We start from the raw sequence: 14,370 nt of genomic DNA, 5'->3' as shown, positions 1-14,370 counted from the left end.
TATTTGTGTGCACTTTTTGTGGCTGTTTGTAGGTGTTTTTTATGGTCTGCTGGGGCAGTTTTTAATATTTATTTCCCTGATGACACCAAATACATTATCTGTATCAAGCACAAGTGCTTGTCTTGCAAAACACCTGCACAGCTTGTCTTTACATGTTCAAAGCTGCTTTAATTTGCAAATATGGGCCACTTTTTTTAGCTATTTCGCTAATGGTGGTGTTAGACCTGGCACCTTGGCGTGAGTCTCCCTTCCACTTTTTGCTGATGTGCCTCAGATGTTTTACTGCTGTTAGCTGCTCAGGGCACTGCGCCACGGCCAATCCGCGCCGCAGTGCAAGTGCTCCCAATGTAAACTGTACCTATAATTGATTTCCATGATTGGCTAATTGGATCTACTATCAGTCCCCAGTAAAGTGCACCAGGAGTGCCAGGGCTTGTAAATACCAATACTGCTAGTGGGCCTGCAGCGCTGGTTGCGCCACCCACAGAAGCAGCCTTTTAAAATATGTCTAAGGTCTGCCATTGCAGAACCTGCGTGCAGTCTGGTACTGTCATGCTGGCTGGGCAAGTGCACACACTTGCCAGCCCCTAAACCTTCCCTTTTCTTCATAGGAGTCACCCCTATGGTAGGCCCAAAGACAGGGTGCATTGTAAGCATAAGGTAGGACAAGCCCTGATGTGTCTGGCATGTCTTATAGTGAATTACAGCCATTTTCATTTTTCACTATTGTAAGGCTACCTGTTCTCATAGGCCAGAATGGGCTGATGGAATTATTACACTCTATAATCCCAGCAAGCTCAGGGAGCATGGTAGAAAGTCAAGTTTAGTATGCCTGAACTTATAATAATAAATTCTTCTTTTAGTAAAGTTTATTTTAATATCCTGTGTTTGCAAATGCTACTTTTAGAAAGCTAGCAATTGCTTGCCTAACCATTTCAGCCCGCCTCTGCCAGGATGTGTATCTGCTGTCTGGGTCGTGTGAGTGACACGGCTGGGGGATGACAGGTGGTGAATGAAGGGGTTACACCAGAGTGGGTGGTGGGAGTGCCGCTTGACTCTGAATAGGGCTGTGCTCTGCCACCACAATGCTGGCTTCACCTCCTGGGGAGCGACTGATGACTCTGCCCGACTCCTAGCCCAGGAAGAGGAAAGACTGTCAACAGAGTGCATACTTAATGGCAGGGGGCCCAACAATCCCCTATTTTTACACGTTGCCAAAAACACATAAAAATGTGCTACCGCCACCAGGCCGCCCCATCGTGTCTGGCATTGGTTCAGTGCTGGAACCCTTATCCACTTTCTGTGACCACTATCTAAAACCGATAGTGCAGAACTCCAGCACTTATCTGAAGGACACAAAAAGCCTCCTCAGGTTACTGAATGACATCTCTTTTGCACAAGACTGTTATCCTGGTCACCATGGACATAGAGAGTCTTTACACCAGTATCCCCCAGGAAGAAACACTACGGGTACTGGCACAAGCACTAGACACAGTCAACTGGGAATACACCACGCCAAAGGAATTCATTCTACAATGTGCAAGGATGGCACTCAGAGAAAATTATTTTGAATACAAAGGACAACTGTACCTTCAATTCACAGGGACCTCAATGGGTAGTACCTTTGTTCCTAGCATAGCGGGGTTGTATGTGTATGACTTTGAAACCAAGCACATCTTACCTGCAACCAACCCCTTTGCCTCCTCCATAGGACTATGGAGGAGGTACATTGATGACATTCTCCTTCTGTGGCCTGGGAATGAAGACAGTCTTATCGAGTTCCTGAGCTGGGTCAATACTCTTGACCCCTATTTGAGATTTACTCACAATCACAGTAAAGAATCAATTGTCTTCCTGGATGTAGTAATAAGGATAGAGGGAACATCTCTCACTACTGTGACCCATCATAAACGTACGGCAAAGAACAATCTTTTGGAGTTCAGTAGTTTCCATCCAAGACCCCTGCGAGAAAACCTGCCCTACGGGCAATACCTCCGCTTGAGAAGAAACTGCAGCAGCACGACTGACTACAAAACCAGGCCAAGGATCTGACCAAAAAATTGAGACAAAGGGGTTATCCGCAAGGAATTCTCAACAAAGGCCAGAACAGGGCCCGTAACCAACCTCGCGATGCCCTCCTCGAGGAAAATGTGAAAACAAACACTGATGTGCCACTAACATGTGTGACTACTTATAGCACGCTCTCAGATAATGTTAAAAAATCTATAAATAAAAACTGGAGAATTATCACCAGTAGCATGAGCGATTGGGAAAAAACGCTCTTTTCCTTTCAAAAGGGCAGGAGCCTTAAAGATGCCCTGGTTCATACAAGACCCTTATCATGCTCATTACCACTCACTAGGTCTGTCACGGAACCTTGGCACCTACCTCCCATTACTGGCCATTTTCCCTGTACTGACTGCAGTGTCTGTCATTTGACCACCCACACCAAACAACTTAATCTGGAACCGGGCAAAGTATGGATCCAAAAATCTCATACCAACTGTAACTCTGCCAATGTAATATATCTGATTACTTGCCCATGTGCTAAACGATATGTGGGTATGACAACCCGGAAAGTCAAGACATGCATTGGTGAACACCGCAGCAATGTTCGTTGTAAAAAGGTAACTACTAAACTCAGCGAACACTTTTTGCAGGCACATCATACCCCCAATGACATGACCTGGACAGTTATCGAACAGGTCAACAACCCCAGGAACAGAGAGAACATCCTGTTTGAGAAAGAACAACGCTGGGTATATAGACTCAGCACACACATCCTGGGATTGAATGATCAAATACCTTGGGCCAGTGTTCTAAAACATTAGCACTACCATGAATCAACTACTGGTTCCTCTCACCTGGAGCCAGAGCCTGGATTTTACACAGCTATTTCAAAACCATGCGCTTATAACTAGGCACTGAGATGGCATGAGCATCTGTGAGCACCCACTCTGTAATACTTTGATTGGTTTTAAATGGTATATATCCCATCTCTACCATCGTATAGATCGATAGCTATTTAATCCAAAGAATCCTTATTTGGATGATAATTCAGTGGTGCCAGTATTCCAAACTTGTTCATTTCTGCTCCAGTCCAGGGGCAGTGCCAATGTGATTGCCTATTTCTTGCATCCGTCTTACTACACCGAGACGGACTCCCGCTCTCCAAGCCTCTATCCCACCCAAGACTCATAGGCTTGCTTGTCAAGCCTCGTTTTCATTTTTCCCACAGAACCCCGCCTCGAGCCTTCCGCTCGCGGGATTACGGGGCTTGCATCCCAAGCCTCGTTTCGATCCAGCGCCTCCCATTGGCAGACGCCCTGCTCCCTCCTTCTTAGCGCCGGGCTCGCCCCTCGCTCAGGATCCACGAGATCCAGCGAGGGACAGCTAGGTGCCGAGAGGGTGCAGAGCGTTGCGGGCGTAAGATCACTTCTTTGGACATCTTCCATAGATAAGTTTATATGTGTGAGATCCTGCCAGATCTCTTAATCCTCTATTTTGTGTTTGTTTCCCTTCCCTAATTAGGGTGTGCCATTGTCGCTCCCACCCCCCTTCTGAATCTATGGGGCGTGGTTCACTTTATGTACAAGTGAGGATTGTTTCCCTTTTATGCTCCGATATTTTGCGTGCTTAATCAGTACTCAAATTCACGGCCAGCAGGGCTACTAGTATTCACAATGTAGCTCTGATTTTTCGTTTTACACCTCGGGGATTATTTCTCCGCCGCCCTACTATAGGTATTGTTGTAATTACGGGCAGCCGCCTGGCTTCCCACACGGATGGACTTAACACTGCAAGTCTCCATTTACACATCTGTTGCCTCACCAATGAGCAACGCCCTGCGCTGGATTACACTTCTTTGCGCTAGTTGAGGCCCATCACTTTGGCTTTGGGCACAACTACTATTTTGTATTTCATCCATCTCGGCCACGGCCATCGATAGGTTTGCCAGCACGTATCACGCCACTATATTGGAATAATGGCCATGAAAAATGATCAATATTGATTGATTTTTTTGTTTGTATGTTTTGTGTGTTTTTGTCTGTCTGTCCCATTATCTGTTCACAGACTTCTAGGTTCCTCGCAACAGAGGTAATTCCCCAAGCCTTTTGGTTTGTACTTTTTATGCACCATTTTTACACATAGTGCTATTTTTAACTTTCACAGCCTTTGGCAGGGTGGGCCTTAGCGCGCCCATACCTGTTAAGGTAACACTCGCATATTGGTCCTGATGAAAGCCCTGTAAATTCACACACATAAAGGGCAGAAACATGTTGACCTTCCCCTAACAGGGAAACACCAGTATATTTTATTTGGTTAGTTTTCCCTGCACATAGTTAATTTAATTTTATTATGTCGGGTTGACCAGTTAATAAATGATTTTTTGGCACAACCTCAGACATTTTTAATCACACTTAACTTTTTTCACTCTTCACTCTCACATAACCTGCTCCGCAGTCTCCTGGCATCGCAGCACACTGGGGAGGTATTCGATCTCTCCCAGTGGACCCGATGATGAAGCATGTCACCACTAAGGTGAGTGAGGGTTTCCTGAAAAAATCCAGCATTTTTTCTTGAAAGTTGGTCCAGTCACCTGACCACTTACATCTGGCCTCATATTCTACGTGCTATAGTCACTTCTTAAACGCTGCACTGACGGTCACTCTTTCTTTGTTTATTTACTTACTGACTGGGGACTAAGAGTGCCCTTGAACCCTTTCTCTCCCTTTGTTGATCGATGTCAACAGAGTGCTCCTGACTGTACTTGTCATTTCAATGCTGGCTCCACCTCCTGCGGAGCGCCTGCTGTCCCTGCCCCACACACGGAAAGGAGAAGGCAGAGTCTGCACAACAAAGTGCTCCAGTGCTGAAAAGGACTATGCAAAGGCCCCCTGGCCTGAAAAGACAAAAGAAACTGACTATAAATGTTGGAGCCTTGCTCCTAAGAGATCAGATCCTGTTTTCCCACAACAAACCTCTGCCCAACCAGAAGTACCAAAGAAGAAGCTGAAGGACTGATCTGCAGTTTGCCTTGCTGAGGAAGGATAGGAGAAGCCCTAAAAAGGACTTTGATGTATTGTGCTGAGAACTATCTCCAAGGGCATGACTGAGCTTGCTCCCCTGAATGGAACCCCAGACCAGTGGGTTCCTTGTGTCTTCGCTCATCTGTTGACTCGAGCCGTGTGTTCCTCCCGCCGGAGCTGAGACTGCACCCCCTCGCCCCTCCTAGGGCCGTGGCACTTGGGAGCTGGTCTGCCTTTCTACCCGTTGAGAGCCTCGCTCTGCTGGAGCCGCTCTCTGCCCCTTGGGTCAGGCCGCCTGTTCCTCTGCCACTCCACCTGCCACTGGAGCGTGCCGAAGTGCTCTCTCGGCCCTCCAGGCGGAATGTGACTCCGGAGTGCCATCTACGCCTGGACCGCCGCCCGTACGTCTGAACGTACCCGGCCGCCCCGCTTGGCCTCCCAAGTCACAATACAGGTCGTGCCGCTCTCCTGAGGTGACCCCCCAGTACCGTCCGTACTGGAGGTTGTGGGCCGCGCCTGCCTGTGAGAACCCGCCCGCTGAGTCAACGACACGAGGATACGCTGGTGCCACGAAGCGCACCAACAGCGTACGACGCATCCCCTGCAACGAGGGATGCCTGAAAACTGCTCCACACTCTTCCAGGTACTGCCCCTTTCTTTTCAACTGGCTGCAACGGTCTCGGGCCCGCAATGTTCTTATTTCCCCGTGGCCTTGTGCGCTGTGACCTGCCCCTGTGCGCTCATGCCTGCCCGCCTTGTGCACTGACAGCGTGAGGCACGTACCCGGCAGAAGAAGCCTCCTGTTCGACTTGTAGTACGAGTCGCACCAGAGCAGTACGACTCGTACCCTGCAGGGGAAATCAACCCCACCATATGCACCGCACCACGAGAAGCGTGAGAATCAGCCAGACCTGTTCTCCCTGCCCGTACGATGCGCACAGAAGCACCACGAAGCGCACAGCCCTCACGACCTTTGCCCCGGAACCTGGATATGGTGCCCTAAGTGTAGTGACACTGTTTTTGAGACCATAAGTACCTAAAAGAAGCAACGTAAGCAATTCTATGAACCTTAAAGAAACACTTGCCATTCTGAACTCTTGTGGCCCCCTCTTGAAACATCATAAAAGGGTCTTGTGATACATGTGCCTGCATATATTTTTTTTTACATAAAGAATACGTATTTTTGATACAATTCACAGCCAGGTGTCCATTTGTAGGGGAATCTGTGTATTTATTGTGGAGGATTACAAATGCTTAACTGACTTATCACTCCTGAGTTTAGCCTTGACTGCTCGCGCCACGCAACGTGTGAGCAGGGGTTATCCTTAAGGGGTAGTTCCCTTGCCCTGACAAGAGGAGAGGGTCCCTGTTTGCCACAAGTGTATACCTGTGCCAACCAGAGACTCCCAATTCTAACAGGTGGTCACTATTTGGTGACTGGGCTTATTTTGTGTCCCACTCCGATCCTGCTCCGCGAGCACCAACAGGCGTGTGCACCTGTTGTTTGCACCCCTTGGGCACTATGGTATCTGGAAGAGCCGCTGATGCCTGCAAAATCCCTTTTTAAATATGGATCCAGCTTTGGCCCAATCACAAGGGGCAATCACTCATTTGCATGGATGCGCGGCCCCATGGAAATATGGAAAAATCTCTGCTCCACTGTGCTATATTAGAGATGCGATAACAATGGGGGGTTGGGCCTATATGTCTGCCCATACTAGTCACCAATCAAACTATTAACAGAAGATTGTTTGAACAGTGCTGTTCAACTGAATCTAATTCAAGAAAACCGCTTTCAACACGTAAAGTGGGTTTGGTGTTTTTACTTCACCTTTTGTTTATATATTCATTTTAACAACATTCATGAAAAATTACTTCAAACTCATACACGTGACCATTCAACAAGACATCAATAATAAATACAATACAATAATCGATGGACAATTATACAACAAATACACTTTGGCAACATAAATGACCAGTCCTAAATTTGGAAAGGAAAAAATTGCGGTAGAGACTTATTTCTATTTGACATTGCTGAAACCTGCTATGAAAAGCTAGACGACATTTATATTACAACAGACGGAATGTCTGTTTACACACTGTATTTATTCAGTGAAGTGATGGCGGTTGCGGCTGTGTGGTCGACACGTTTCTGAACCCTATTTTTCTTTGGGGGCTCTCCTCAGGACCAGGACTAGGTCCGCATTGATAGTACACCACATAGAAGATGGCACATAGCCAGTGCAACCACTATGGAGTGTCTTAGGAGCAGAGATCATGCACCAGGGACTCAGGACCCCCTTCAGGTGCCTTTAGTCACTCACTGCACCCACCTGCAGAATGATCAATCCCTGGCTTTGAAAATAAGGCTGGGTATACACCTGCAGTGAAAGACGGAACGTTGGCTTCAAATAGCTGGTTTGACTTTCACTAATGCACTGTTCACAGTGTAGGCACAACTTCAATTCTACAATGTGAACTACACATTTGCTGCAATAGGGTGCAACGTCCTGGTCTGTACCCTGTTCACACAGTTAAATGTTCATTGTTGCAAGAAGTGGGATAGTAACACAGCCCCTGCTTTTCAGTCCTAAAACTGTGCTGGGACTTTTTTAGTTCAACCACCCCCCATTTGTTGCAAAGATAAACAATGTAGTGCCGTGTAATGGTAAGTGCCTTTGGCAGATACAGTGAAGATCCAAGGGCTTCTAAAGCTAAATGGAAATTTATTAGACCACCTCCTTATGGTTACTTAACAAGAAGAAGAATGCTATTGTTGCATATTATTACTAATATAGGTCCCAGATCTTAGCAGCAGAGAGTTCTGTCACCATAAGCGAACTGAGAGTAATTCACTGCTCTAGGTGGCAGTGAGGTTCTAGAAACTCTACTGTAGTGGACTTGTGGAGTGAGCTCTCCTCCAATCTCCCAGTGAAAGGCATCCTATTGTAGAACTGACAGAGTTCTGCTAATATCATTGGCGGAATAGTTTTTATTGGTGTTTACTGTAAAGTAAGTGCAGACTATTCAAAAATCCCACAGAAATTGATAAGAGTTCATCAGAAATCCTTTAATGTCTCTGTAATCATATTTTATCCACAGGCATCATTCAATTTAGGTAAAGCAACTGATCCTGAACCAACATTCCCTGGTCCCTTTATCTTCCTCGCAGATTAAAACTCATGTGCTCACGTTACAAAAATAAACATACCTAACGATAATACATCTGTCAATAATAACATATTTAACTCATCTTACCCCATACAAGAAACAACAAATCAAAAGACAAAACTATAAATAACTAAACCCCAAAAGAAAACAAAACTGAAGGATCACTTCAGAACATAATCATGAAGTCTGTCTGGTAATTTGCATGCTCTGTCACTCTTTCTCACTTCTTCCTGTTTCCTCTCCCTCAGGATAATCCGCAAAATCTCCTGTTTCTTTTCCACTGATGCCCTTAAAATAATCGTTTTAGCCATGATTCTCTCGCGGCTGGACTACGGGAACTGCCTGTATGTGGGTATCCCTGCCTATGAGCTCCAGCGCCTTCAGACCATCCAGAACCAGGCCGCCCGCCTCATCTATCGGCTTCCTAGGTACCATCACACCACCCCCCTCCTTAAATCCCTTCATTGCCTCCCCATCCTGCAGAGAACTCTCTTCAAGATGGGATGCCTAGTCTTCATGGCCCGGGCACGCACTGCTCCTGTTTTCACCCCTGTCGCAATCTTCGTTCCTCTAATCAGGCTCTCCTCAGTGTCCCTCGCTTCCGCAAATCCAGAACCGGTGGCACTAGATTTTTCATCCTTTCCCCCGCTTCTGGAACAGTCTTCCACTCACCATCAGATCCATTACTGTCCACCTGCATTTCCGTAAGGCGCTCAAGATCCATCTGTATACCAAGGCCTATACAAACCTGTAATTTCCTGGCTGCTCCTCCCATCTGACATTATCAACCCCCCAGCGCCAGGAAACCGCTTGGTCACAGTGCGCTTTACAAAGATTTTCAAATCAACATCAACATCTTCTCTGTTCCAGATTCAACCTCCTATCACCAGTGGGTGAACATGGTGGATCACACAATCCTTATTAAGCCCATTTGTAGTAAATGCCAAATCTCTCTTGCAACCACTCTCAGACACATCCAAAAATCCCAAAACACATTACTTCTTTCCTCACCACACTTCACCCATTCAGGAGTTTCTCCCGTAAATGGAGAAACACAATTGAGATTCCATACAGTCTCACAGTCTACCCGCACAGCATTTTTAAATACTTCAGTAACTAGTAGTACAGCATCCGAACAACATGCTAATCCCTTACCCATTGCTTTGTTTGTTTTGAGGCGAACAAGATAACCAATTCTCACACACTGCTTACTAGGAACACCCTTTCTTTTACTCATATTACATTTCATATTATGCTTGTAATCTTCTACAACTTTCCTGATTACTTGGAAATACATCTCAAAATCACTTCCTTTCTCATTCTTCAACCTCCATAGAACAAGATTAGTATTTGGCTTGCGTACCTGTAGTAGGTTAAATGGACTGACCAATGTCACAGAATTTAGAGTTGTCCTATATGCCAATAACCGACTGCAACTCTTTTCTCCAATCAAACTTTCCCTTAACAACCAATTGAATGGCATAGTTCACCACTGTATTGGATCTTTCCACTTGACCATTGGATTCAGGGTTGGACACTACATTTTTTTAAACAATTCCACAACTTTCTAAATAATTCTGGTTATATTTAATGATGAACTGTGGTTCTTTGTAAGTAACAACTTCTGGTGGGATTCTTTCCCAACAAACACCTCCTTCACCATTTTAATCTCTAGCTATTTGGAAAAGTAATCCACATTAACTATGCATAATACCTCTTGCTTAGGCAAAACCATATATAGACCGATGAAATCTACACCCAACTTTCTCCATGGTCCATCAGGATGTTCGACCCAGTGGGAATCTATAAATCAATGGTCTAGCTGATTTATCACTAGAGGCACGCTCATGACATGATCCACCATGACAGCTATCACCGGACACAAAAAGAATTATCTGACACAATTCAATATTTATTAAACATTTGGAACTCAAATGAGGTCCACATAAAAGGATACATGCAAATTAGTACCTAAAATATAATAAAACATGTGAAAGCGCATTTATGTCAGCAAATACATATATAGATTTTTCAACAAATAGCAGATTCAGCAAATAGAGTTTCGGATTAGCAGCAAAATGAACAGAGTAACAAAACATATCCCAAATTGTGCAAAAAGCATTTGAATAGCAGCCAATTTATGTGCAAAATACAATTAATAATCCAGCTTCAGCAGAAAGTTAACTTGAAATTAGCAGCAAGAGAATAGGAATACCAAAGCATATCCTAACATGTACTAAGAAAGCAGTTTAATTACAACAGATTCATGTGCAAAATACAATGCGAAATCCAACTTTAATAGAGAATCGAGTCCTAAAATTAGCAAAAGTGGGCGAAAAATAAAACATACCCAGTTGTACGAAGAGCAGTTAAGTAGTAGCCAAAACATGTGCAAAATACTATCTGGAAAAGGAGAGGATATTAGGACTCCATAACAGGGCAACAGACACAAGGGTAACTGCCCGATTAAAAGAATATATAAAATATTAAAATAAACCAATGCTGGACAGACAAACAAGACAGGATCCAGGTTCTGAATAGTCAGCTCACAAAAATTACAAATGTTTCCATTTTTCTTGTTCTGGGACCAGTTTACTGTTAAATAATTTAAAGGTAAGAGATTCATGTGACATAGGGTGTGCCAACGTCGAATTCCAAGTTCTAGGTTCCAGGATAAATATTTTTGGAAAATTCTCAGAGAGCTTGCCTTGGCTATTATCTTTAATCTCTCTTTAGTATTACAGATTGTAATATCTATATTAAAGCTGATCTTACCACTTAAAGTTTTTAAAGAGGATTTAAATTCTAATGGCGGAAGGGAAATCACTGATACTTCTTGTTCACAGAAGAGTTTTAGTGCCAAAGAAAAAACACAATATAGGGAATATTTCCCCCCAATGCCGCCAAAGATTTCTTGACACATGAACCCTCTTAATGAGTAAGACTCACTATTTTTTAACTGGTATCTCCAACGTAGAAGCCTGGATACACGTTGAATATAGGTGCTTATCAGGCCAAATTCTAATCTTATTGCAGCTGATGGAACTAACGTATTAAAATTGCACAATTTACATACAATCTGGCCTTTGATCCTATCTAAAAAACTCCAGTCTTTTACAGGGATTGATTCAATTTCATAACGCAGGGTTGGAGGAATTTTTGCTTTAAAAACAGTCAGCAGATATCAAAAATGCCTTCTGCCCATTGCACTGCAAAAATTACTCACTATTAGTTTCCCTAAGTAGAGGTATGAATCTACCACCTCCAGTTTTTCAAGACCAATTTGCCACTTAAAATTACTTGACTTTCTACTTATGTTGCATTTCATGATTAAAATGTTGCTTTTCAATACATTTATCTTCAAGAAATGAGCCATTGTGTAATTCTGTAAAGATATCAGCTTTTTATTCAACCCAAAGGGAGTTAGGTCCATCACTACTATATCGTCTGCATAAAGGAGACATGCAAAAGAATGGTTGCCTATCTTTATTGCATCTCCCTCTATCTGTGAAAAACAATCGGGAAAATCTGCTATATGTAAGGAGAATAATACTGGTGCCAGTAGCTAACCTTTTTTCAGTTAATTTGCTAAGGGAATGACAGATGATAAACCTTGCTTTCCTCCCATTAGTACATGGCACCATGTTTGAGAATGTAATGCAATAATTAAGGATAGCAGGGGAGCAGACAGTCCCATATTATGTAATTTTCTCCATAGTAATGGTCAGTCTACCATATCAAAGGTCGTTGAAAAATCTATGAAGGCTGTATAAATGTTTGACCTACAAGAGATCGTGTATTTCTCCTCAATTAGTTTCAATATGAAGATGTTGTCCAGTGTAGAATGATTTTTCCTATAACCTGCTTGTTCTGTTTGAAGGACATTCTTCACCCATTCTGTGAGGTGATGAAGAATACTACATGCAAATATTTTCCCTGCTGCATCTAGTAAGGCTATTTGCCGGAAGTTACCCGGATGGGTTCTAGGACTCTTTTTGTGCAGAGGAATTAAAATGCTTCCGGACCAAGATGTTGGTGTCTTCCCCTGAAAGTAACAAAAATTAAACAATGGCGCCTGATACGTGGCCCACAAAAGAGGCTCCTTTTTGATTACCGTCATGGGGATTTCATCCAGACCCATTGCTCCTGAACATTTCATTTTTCTAATAAATCCAACCACGTCATTCAATTAATGAGCATAGTTGAATAAAGGAGTTTCAAAGGAGTCAGGTGCAGTAAAACTAACAGAATTAAGATTTGCAGAGTAGAGATCTACCAGGGGGAACTTCCAATCCTTTATTAGGAATGGGGAGGGATTTCACTCTTGTGCTGCAGCAGTCAGTGGTAATTTCCCATAAACCTTTCAAAGTTATTGTTTGAGGTCGCCACTTTTAACTGCACCCATACGCCATCTTCTTTTATTTATTTTAAGGAACGTTTTTTTTCTCTGGCTTTTCCTCTTTAATAGATTTATTAGACTACTTTGTTCGATAGAATGATTCAGGAACTGGGGCCTCACCAATCTATTTGTTTCCCTATTTAAGGTAAGCATTGAATTAAAATATGATTTTCGTTTAGCTGGAGCATACAATGATGTACATAATGTAGCCAAAGAACCTACATTATGGGAAAAGGCTTCAAGTAAATTAGATTGAGGAGTGTCACGCTTGGCCATTACTAAATGCTGCTGATCTTTTATCAAAGATGTTAAATTTGCTTTTATTTAGCGGTTGCTCGAGTATTCCAGTGAATTCTACCATTTGTTGCATTGAACCCTACTGTGCTGCCTTTGACATTCCAGGGGCCTACCTTAGCACATATAAAATTAAATATGGAGCAGATCAACTTATGGTCGTTAAAATTAGTTCCCAAAACTTCCATACTTATGAGATTACAAAAAAATCTGCTGAAACAACTAGATAGTCTATAATGGATCTCCCAGTAGGGGCCTTATGTGTATATTTTGCTGGAATATCATTTTCTAACCTCCCATTAGCGATTATAAGGTCTAAGCTTCTTAGACCTTCAAGTAATATAGCTCCTCTTTTATCTGTCCTATTTTTATTCGGAAATTGGGCAGTGGGGATATGTAGGGCTTCGTTTTTTTCAGTGTTAGAGAATACCCTTATACTGTGAGAAGAGACTTTAGAATTCAAATCTCCAACTAACATTAGAAACCTGCAATCTTCTCTTTCTAAGGTAGAGGAGATAAAAACGAACAGGTCTTTTAATAAGTGAGAGTAAGATGCATCAGGAGGTAAATATAAATTTACGATCAACAGGGAATTTGAATGATCCTGGGCATCCTTGAGATCTAGCTTAATTGCCTGAATTAAGTTGGTGGCATGAATTATATGACCAACTAAGATTTGTACTTAGCATAATAGCACTACCTCTTTTAGCATGTCCTCTTTTCACAGGGAGCACAGGCCTGCCAAACACTATATAATCTTCAGTGGACCAATCCTTTGTGATCCAAGTCTCTTGTAGACATACATCTGCGTTCTGCTCTTTCAAAAATAAGAATTTATTTTTGTTGGTGCTTAGGCCGGCTGTGTTAAAAGATATCACAGTAATATCCTTGCTAGGAAGAAATCCCACATGTTAAGCTTAGGGATCTTTTTTATTAAGAGTGCCTGCTACCCAACTCCATTTCTTATCTTCATCCTCTGTGGAAAATTCATACAGATTCTTTTTCTCGGTGAGTAGCTAGACCCTCCTGCCTCCTTTACCAAGGGAGACCTGCAGTATACTCTCTCTCTCTCCGAGTGGAGTATGCCCCTTGTGCCAATTTCTGAGTAAGTGTTAGACTGCTGATTTTGGGCCACTCTTTTAAGACTAACTCTTCTTCAGGTATAAAAATGTCAATACCACAACTACGCAATTTATCGCTGTGTAACATTATCAAGTGGGAGATAGCTTTAGATGCAAACTCTACTCTTGCTCCCCTACAATTATTATATTTTTGAACTTGAACCAGAGCTAGGTTGCTGCTTCGGATCATTTCAAAGCCAGGGATTTCAGCGAAACAACCTAAAAGGAAAGTCCTATTCGTAAATGGTTTATGGTCAAAAATAAAAGAAAAATCCAAGGTATAAGGGGCAAAAGGTGGATGATTAATTTGGCAGGTTACCTCAGAAATATTTTCAATAGGATTATATAAAAC

This window comes from Lissotriton vulgaris, chromosome 8 (genome assembly GCF_964263255.1).
Source record: "Lissotriton vulgaris chromosome 8, aLisVul1.2, whole genome shotgun sequence".
NCBI classification, from domain to species: Eukaryota; Metazoa; Chordata; class Amphibia; order Caudata; family Salamandridae; genus Lissotriton; species Lissotriton vulgaris.
This window is presented reverse-complemented; position numbering follows the sequence as displayed.